Source organism: Chiloscyllium punctatum, chromosome 36 (assembly GCF_047496795.1).
Source record: "Chiloscyllium punctatum isolate Juve2018m chromosome 36, sChiPun1.3, whole genome shotgun sequence".
Classification (NCBI taxonomy): domain Eukaryota; kingdom Metazoa; phylum Chordata; class Chondrichthyes; order Orectolobiformes; family Hemiscylliidae; genus Chiloscyllium; species Chiloscyllium punctatum.
In genome coordinates, this window is record NC_092774.1 from 61,145,564 (window position 1) to 61,154,915 (window position 9,352).

A 9,352-nucleotide genomic window follows, 5' to 3' on the forward strand; every position below is an offset into this window, starting at 1 on the left:
CCCGACCAGTCCCAATGTGATTGAAATATTTCAACCCCTCCACTAATTTGCATTTTAAAAAAAACCGTGGAGCAATCTCCCTTTTCTTTTGATGTCGTTTCTCAACTGTAGTCGGCAAGGTTCACACCTGTGTGGGGGAACCGCAATGGATTTCGTGTCCATCGCATTCACCACTCGGCCCATCAATACAGAACCACACTGACAGCTTCATTTCCCAGGTCTCTCTGCCTGTGGAGCTGAGAAAGAGTGAATCATTGCAGAGTTTGTTTGAATTCAATCACTTCACAGGTTTCCAAAGGGTTAAATATCTGCAAATGGCGAGTCTGGGTGTTTCATCCCGAAAGATGAAATGGACGTTCAGTTAAAAACAAAAACAGAAATTGCAGGAGCAACTCAGCAGGCCAGGCAGCATCTTTGGAAGGAGAATCAGAGACAACATTTCAGAACTCGTTTTTTTCCTCATCCAAGTACATCCAAACCTGCTGAGTTTCTCCAGCAGTTTCGCTTTCTGTCTCGGATTCTCAGCATCCGCAGTCCTTTACGTTAGAAATTAAATCAATTCAGAAACGCCTTTTTACTGCCTCAGTGGATAAGATTTCCGTTTGGGAAACATTTTCCTGAAACCATTAAAAACGTGCATTTTCGCAGCCAAGAAAGCGGTAGGAGCGAGAACAAGAAACACTGCGTCTCTGGGTGGTTTCGAACCACCAACCTTTCAGTTAACAGCCGAACGCGCTGACCAATTGCGCCACAGAGACCACCCCAGCAACCACCTGCACAATGTCTTTGAGGAACCTACTAATCAATTCATAATTCAACCCGCCCCGCCCAAAATTACCATTCTCCTCTATCAGTTTTACTTTTCCATAATAAAGCCTTGGACATTCATTATGGAGACATGGGGACAGCCTGATCCCACCATCTGCAGGCACATCCATGTCACGAGGAACGAGCTGTCCTACACCGGGGCCATCGCCCTCCGATCCTTTCAGTGTTTTGCCTCTTCCCAAATTTTCTCATTGGCCCCGAGCCGAGAATGGGTTTGAATTCCTGATGTACAGAGAATTCTTTCAATGTCTCGGGTCAGTTCATGTCCCGAGAATATCAGAGTCAATCAGCCTCTTAAACAAGGGGACAGTGTCTGGACTGTCTCTGCTCAGTCCGTCAGTTCATCCTTCATTCTCCTCTAATTCCACTTCCCAAAGAGTTTCTAAAGATTCACAAAGCTGGAGACTGGGATTTGTGTTTTACTTCCTGAACATTTTTGCACCTGCTAACTGACAATATTTTGCTAAGACCTCTTCCCCATTGTAACATTTGCATCATGTCCAGGGATGAGCAATTTCGATTTTGTGGAGACATTCCCAAGTTTGGGAATGTTCTCTTTGGAGCAAACAAGGTGAACTGGAGATTTCCAGGGCCTGTTGGCAATGATGGGAGAAGACGTGGTGTGAATGGGCAGGTTAATGATCAGAAGAATCTATTGCCACTGACTAGGGTCAGTTACCAGAGGACAGGGATTGAAGTTCTTTAATGGAAAGCAGCATTTGTGTCGAACAAACACAGAGAATACTGCAGAAAGCCAACGGGTCGAGCAGCATCTGTGGAAAGGTAAACAGAGCCGACGTTTTGGGTGTGCTACGGTTTTTGTTCAGAACTCAGTCTTTTGCCTCTTCCCGAAGTTGGTCCAGGTCTGTGTCTCAATTGACAAACACATGGCAAGTGCAGTACCGCAATGTGAAATTATACCCTTTGCTGTTTTTTTTAAACAGGCAGTGCATTGATTAAATGGTGACGCATTGAAATGTGGAGAAAGTGATGACTAGAGGTGAAAGTCGAAAAATGTGGCACTGGAAAAGCACGGAGATGTGTCACTGGTCAGGTAGCATCTGAGGAGAAGGACAGGGAACGTTTCGGGCACAAGCCCTTCATCAGGAATGATGTATGGTTGTACTAAGGGGTCTCAGAGTACCTCCACACCAGTCAATGCCAGTTGTCGGGCAGATGCATCAGGCAATGAGCAAGGCAAGTGATATATTACGAAGAGGAATTGAGTTCAGAAGTGGGGTCATTGAACATATTCAAGGCTAAGTTCATCTGAGTTTTGAACAACACAGAAGTGGATGCTTATGGGGGGAGGTTCGAAAATGGTTTTATGACCAGTACAAGTCAGTCACAGAGTCAGACAGCACTGAACAGACCCTTCATCCAACTAGTCCATGCTGAGTATGTTCTCAAACTAAACTCGTCGCACCTACCAGTGTTTGGCCCATAAACCTTCCAACCTTTCGTATTCATGTACTTATCCAAATGTCTTTTAAACGTCGTAACTGTACGTGTATAAAATCATGAGAGGCATAGATGGGATTAATAGACAAAGTCTTTTCCTTGGGTGGGGGAGTACAGAACGAGAGGGCATGGGTTTCGTGTTAGAGGGGAAAGATACAAAAGAGATCTAAGGGGCAACTTTTTCACGCAGAGGATGGTACGTTTATTGAATGATCTGCCAGAGGAAGTGGTGAAGGCGAGTACGATTGCAACATTTAAAAGACATTTGGGTAGGTGTATGAAAAGTAAGGGTTTGGAGGAATATGGGGCAGTGTGCTGTCAGGTGGGACAAGATTGGGTTGGGATAGTTGGTCGGCATGGACAAGTTGGACCAAACAGTCTGTTTTTGTGCTGTACATCTCTATCTCAATGTTTAACATACTCAGTGACCTGGCCTCCACAGTTTTCTGTGACAATGAATTCCATAGATTCACCACTCTCTGGCTAAAGGAATTTCTCCTAATCTCCATTCTCCCTTTATGCTGAGGCTATGCCCATGGGTATTAGTCTCTCCTCCCAATGAAAACACCTTCCCAATGTCCACTCTGTCCAGGCCGTTCATTGTTCTGTACGTTTCAGTTAGATCCCCCTTGAATGTGGACCTGTTAATCAGCATGAACCAAACCCTTCAGGGTGAGGACATCCGTGATTAGATTCAACAAAGTGAGAATGGAGGGTGAGAGTGTGGGATGGAGATTTTCAGCTTTTAATGAATAAGGTAGGAAAGAAAGTTTAATATAAATTATAATTGATCAGATGAGTCGATGGGCCAAGGAGTAGTGGATTGAGTTTAATTTAGACAAATATGAGCTGTTGCATTTTGATGAGGTAACTCAGGGCAGGACCTATGAGGTTAATGGTAAATTAATGGAATTCTGTGTTCAAGGAAGCAGTAGAGGCAGCTTCAGTAAGACACTGTTGGATGGGTTTTTTGCGTGGTAAGGGAATTAAAGGAAGTTGGGATAATGCAATTAGGAGGAGCTGAGACGATTGATCGATCCACCATGATTTTAATGAATGGCGGAGCAGGGTCGATCGGCCAAATGGCCTACTCCTTCTATTACTTTGAAACCATAACCCTGCGTTTCCCATGGCTAATCCACCTAACCTGTACATCCCTGGACACTGGGCAATTTATAATCGCCAATCCAAATCAAGGCCAGTGAGCAATGTAGTGATGTGGAAACCAAACACCAGAGAATGATAGAAAGGGACAAGGAGAATAAATGTACTAGAAAGCAAAACTGGATTCTAACCATCACAAAAAATAAAACTAAAAGCTCAGTATATGAATGTGTGCTGCATTGTAACAAAAGCGAATTAATTGACTGCACACATTGAAGAGAATAATTATGATCTGAGACTCCATACAGAGCTATGGCTTCAGAATGACAAGGGTTGGATCTGGAATATCGAGGGAATACGTGGCATTCAAGTCGAGTGAGAAGCTCAGTAACGGTAGAGGGTGGGCACTGCTAATCAAAGCACTGATAGCATGGTAGTCTGGTGTCAGCTCGGATTTCAAGTCCTGATTTCTCTGTCCTCTGATCTCCCTGTTCCCACAGATTTAAATGTTGTCTGTTCTCAGCTCTGCTCGATTTCTGTTGAAGCTTTGACCCCCTTTTACACCTTCTGGAGCAATAAAATATTCTGAGCCTCCTGGAAATAACACCTTATCTATACCCCTCCTGATTTTAAAAATCTCTAAACTTATCTGTCAACTTCCTCGGCTCCATTGGAAAAAAGTCCCAGCTTCTTCTTAATTCAAACCCTCCATTCCCAGCAACACGCTGGTAAAGTCAGGAATAGGGAATTGCATCAAATCACATAAATGTACCGTCTGAAACAATCTAGCTGTGTTCTGGCCTGAGATATTGAGAGTCCTTGGTGAAAGTAATTACGAATGCAATAATTTTTGTCACAGATTTGAACAATCATTTTGCAACAAAGTGGTCTACTTTGATAAGGAGGAAGTGGTCATTTCTAGGGTAAGTGAACAGTTTGTAGATCAGGGAGATGAAGTTCCAGACACTTGGGAAGGGCAAGGAATGAATTTGATAAATTAGACAAAGAACTGTGGATGCTGGAAATCTGAAACAAAAACTGAGAACACTGCAAAAATTCAGCAGGACTGGAAGCATCTGTGGAGAGAAAGCAGAGTTAAAGTTTCGAGTCCAACAACTCCTCTTCAGGATTCTGAAATAGTTTATGATAACCCTTTAAGTCATCTGCCCAGTTTTAAGACCATAATACACAGGGGCAGGATGAGGCCATTTGGCCCATCGAGTCTGCTCCACCAGTCGATCATGGCTGATATGTTTCCCTATCCCATTATGCTGCCCTCTCCTCATAACCCTTGACCCCTTACTAATCAAGAACCTATCTCTGTCTTAAATGCCCTCAATGACTTGGCATCCTCAACCCTTCTCCGAGTGGAAACATCATCTCCACGTCCACACTATCCAGTCATAGAGTAGCACAGCGCTGCCTGACCCACTGTGATCTCCAGCATTTGTTGTTTTCAGGAAGGATTCCAGCATCTACAACAACGCGCTTCTAAATTTTGTACCCAGTTGGTTAGCGCTCCCTGGATGCCGTGAGATTTAACCTTACTCAACAATCCACTGTGCAGTACAATTAACAAAGTTCCCCGCTCCCACCTCTTTCTGCACACATGGGCAGCACGATGGATCAGCGGTTCGCACTGCTGCCTTACAGCACCAGGGATCCGCTTTCGATTCCAGCCTTGGGGCGACTGTCTGTGTGGAGTTTGCACATTCTCCCTGCCGTGTCTGCTGGGTTTCCTCCGGGTGCTCTGGTTTCCTCCCAAAATCTAAAGATGTGCAGTTTCGGGAGAAGTGGCCATACTAAATGGGCCCATAGTGTGCAGTAAGTGTAGTGGAATGGGATAGGGGAATGTGTCCACATGGGTTACGCATTGGATGGTCGATGTGGACTTGTTGGGCTTAATGGCGTGTTTCCACATTGCAGGAATTCTACGTGGCATTCCCCCAACTCCAGAGTCTCAGCACTCTTTGGTTTTCCCATGGACAGTGTGTGGGAGGGAAACAATGTTTTACATGGGAGTAAGGTTCCGTGAGTGTGAAGCTAAAAGTAAACGCAGTGCATTGCTTGAGCTGTTTTCCCCGGTATACCAGAGGCTGAGGGGTAATCTTACAGACGTTTATAAAATCATGAGAGGCATGGATAGGATAAATAGACAAGGTCATTTCCCTGTGATGGGAAAAGTCCAGAACAGGACGAAATTATGTTTGGGGTGAGGGAGGCAAGTGTAAGGAATGATCTGCCGGAGGAAGTGATGGATGTAGGTACAATTGTAACATTTAAAAGGCATCTGGACGGGTATATGAATAGGAAGAGTTCAGAGGGATATGGCCAAGTGCTGGTAAATGAGACGAGATTAATTTCGGCTATCTGGTCGGCACGGATGAGTTGGACTGAAGGACCTGTTTCTGTGCTGTGTATCTCTATGACTCTGGCTTGCCTGTAATGTTTGCCCTGCCTGTGTGTTCAGTTTCTGTCTGGTGTCGGTGACAATGCCTTGATATCTCATTTCCTCCATCTCCCCACTTCCACCTTCCCAGATGTTAACTATTTCATGTCTGGTTGTTTCTCAAGAAGCTGCATTGAAGGTTCATCCTGAAATGACACCTTTGTTTGCTTCCCAAAATCAGACTTACTCACTCCTCGATGTCGTGAAAGATACTAACTCTCAGATGGAGGTATCCAAAATTCAGAGGTGTCTGTCTTGATGTTTTCACTTTTCGGTCTCTGTAAGATCCTGAATCAGTTCCGTCGGGAGAATTAGTTTGAGCGGAGTGAGAATAGAGGGGTGAGAGGAGGTGGAATGGTGCTTTCAATTTTGTCGAAAAAGAAAAGAATGTTCTGCAGAAAGTAGAATTGCTTGTTTGGAATTTCCAACCTGGACTGACAGTGATGACTTTTGTAATCTCTTTTTACAGAGTATTTGAAGATCTGAAGACGGAAGTTTCAATATCAATAGATGAAGAGCTTTGCCTGAACCATTGACTCTGCTGCTCCTCAGATGCTGTCTGATCTGCTGTGCTTTGACTCTGACTCTCGAGCATTTGCAGTCCTCAATTTCACGTCAATGTCTGGCAGTCACTGAATCCATCGGGACTATAACAATTTTCGACTATGATTCTGTGAGAAGGAACCAAGCTTTTTGGTTCCTCTTTCAGTACGTTTTCAGCATCAGTGAGACTGGATGAGAGACCCGACTATTGAAGCACTCTGATTGTGGAGCCAGTAAAAGTTATACAGACTGGGAGGAGGAATTCACGGCAGGGAGGTGCTGTACACGCGTTAGTGAACAGCTGAAGCCTCGGTCATGGAGAAACCCAAGGAATCCCGTCCCGTGGATAAACCATGAAAATGTGGCAACTGTGGGAAAGGCTTCCGTTTCCCATCTGACCTGGAGACTCATGGGCGCAGTAACACCGGGGTGAGACTGTTCTCCTGCCCTGAGTGCGGGAAGACCTTCAGCAGTTCCTACTTTCTGCAGAGGCACCAGCGGGACCACACAGGCGAGAGGCCATTCTCCTGCCCCGAATGCGGGAAGACCTTCAGCTATTCCTCCGTCCTACTGACCCACCGCCGGGTCCACATATGAGAGAAGCTGCTCCAAGTACGGGAAGGCCTTCAACGATACCTCTGCCCTGCTGAGGCAACAGCGGGTCCACACCGGGGAGAGCCCGTTCTCCTGCCTCAACCGTGGGAAGGGCTTTACCCAGGCCTCCCACGTTCGGGTCTATACGGGGGAGAGGCCCTTCCCCTGCCCAGAGTGAGGGAAGGCCTTCAGCAATTCCTCCCAACTGCTGAGGCACAGGTGGGGCCATACCGGGGAGAGGCCGTTCACCTGCCCCGAGTGGAAGCAGAGGTTCTCATCATTGTGCACCTTGCAGAAGCACCAGCAGGCACACCAGTGCTCCCAACAATCTGATTCTGCTGGTGAAACTGCTGTGGGTCACTGAGAGCACTGAACCCCTGCACATTCTGACAGTGCTTCTCATGGGACATCGGTCGTTTTGTTTTTGTTTTATGCCGTCGTGCTCCCCCACCCCTGTAACTTTGCTTCCATTGGGCACTGCTGCTCATTGAGACCAGGAGCTATTCTCTCTAGATTCTACTGTCCAGTTAAAGAATTGTTGGCTCTTTCTGGGAATGAGTCACAGCCTGTAAGAAACGGCTGAATACTGGGGTGTCTATTCACATTCAGCAGTGACTTTTAAATTAGATTTACAGTTACGTGTCTGTGAAACCGTCATAGTCCAAATATTGCACAAAGGCTTGGCAATCCATTGTTGGAAACTGTTTGCTTGAATTGGTAAGTTTAAAAAAAAAATCTTTTTTAATTTGCCGCTTAAGTCTCTGTCTCTGAGATGGTGGGGGGCTTGATCAAAGGGTTTAAATCATTGGTATTAATTAGATTATCTTCTTTAACTTTGCCCGAGAAAATTTGCCATATTTATAATTGTTGGTTTTTGTTTAAATTATAATGTTGATGAGCAAGATCTGTTCTTCATCAAGTCTGGTTCGGAACAGTTGAGAAATTGAGGGACATTGCATGTTTAAATTTCACTGTGTTGTGAATCTGGTGACAGTGACATTCATTTGTATTGGGTTGCTTACCCTTAGTTGTCGTGTCTTCCACCCCAACTATTCACTATGGTAGTGAGTTCCGCAGTCTCACCACACTCTGAGGTTTTTCATGAAATCCTTAGTAGAGAATTGTAAGGGAAAATGTTGACGAGGGCAGAATATAGGGTGTTAACTGCAAATGCCAGGAAGACATTCGACAAAGTAAAAACATGACAATGTAGAGACAAATAAAGAACTTTGACAGCAATGAGGAGGTCACACGTCAGAGTTCAAGTTAATGATCGTGACAAAAAGAAAAAGTAGTCTGCAGATATTGGATATTGTAATGAAGCAAGTTTCTAGATGCCGTAGTTTGTTTAAGACGATAATAAGAGATGAAATAATCAAAACCACTCATGTAATTTGATGTCGGTAACCATAAGGTTTGTGCATACTATTAATTGATATAGGCCAATTGCGTGCAAGTCGGCCATTCAGCCCATCGAGTCAACATTGACTGACCGTCCCACCCAGACCCAGTCATTACCCTATCCCTGTAACCCTGCATCTTGCATGGAAAATCTACCCTCAACGGCACGTACTTTGGACCGTGGGAGGAGGCCAGAGCACCACAGGAAGCCAACGCAGACACAAGGGGAGAATGTGCAAATTCCACACAGAAGGTCGGCCCGAGGGTGGGATCAAACCCAGGTCACTGATGCCGTGAGGCAGCAGTGCTAACCACCGTGACACCACCACATGCTGCTCTCTAAAGAAGTGAATTTCAAAGACTCGAGACCACTTGTGAGAAAAACAAAACTCTCCTACCTTAAATGAGAGACTAGTCTCTGGCTAGAATTGAGTTGACATTACATTTACATTAAGTCCTCTCCAGATGTTATACAGCTCCATCGGATCATCTGTTTCTTCTAAACTCAAACTGACACAAGCACAGCCTGACATCCCCTTGTCCCCGATTATAGGTTGAGTAAATGAGCGACCCTCCACCTCACTGGTTTGACAATGGATGCCCTCAATCCAAGTTGACCTTAACTGTCCAAAGTCTTGACCCCCACGCCACAATGTGGTCAGCCGCACCTCAGCCCTGAACGAGAGCAGAGGAACTAACCAGACAGCAGTGAGGTGGATATTGCATTCCCAGAGAATAGTATTCACATGAGAATGTTGTTCAGCTCACATTCGGATCATTGCAGGGACTATATCTCCTGTTACTTACATGTCTTTGATCCCAATAACAGTCAGTTGTGTTGTACATTGTGTGTGTTTTATCTGTGTTTCACTACATGATTTTCTGTTGCTGTCATTCCCATTAGGATGTGTGAATTCAGTAACAGATAATCGTCTCAGTTCTGAATTTTCCTTGAGGATTGGTGTAGAACGG

At 45.1% G+C, this 9,352-nt stretch overlaps 1 non-coding gene across 1 annotated transcript; it reads right to left on the reverse strand.

Moving 5' to 3' along the window:
* Window positions 1-684: 684 nt before the first annotated feature.
* Window positions 685-758, reverse strand: trnan-guu (transfer RNA asparagine (anticodon GUU)). Its single transcript has one exon. It is a non-coding gene; the product is annotated as a tRNA-Asn (tRNA).
* Window positions 759-9,352: the final 8,594 nt, after the last annotated feature.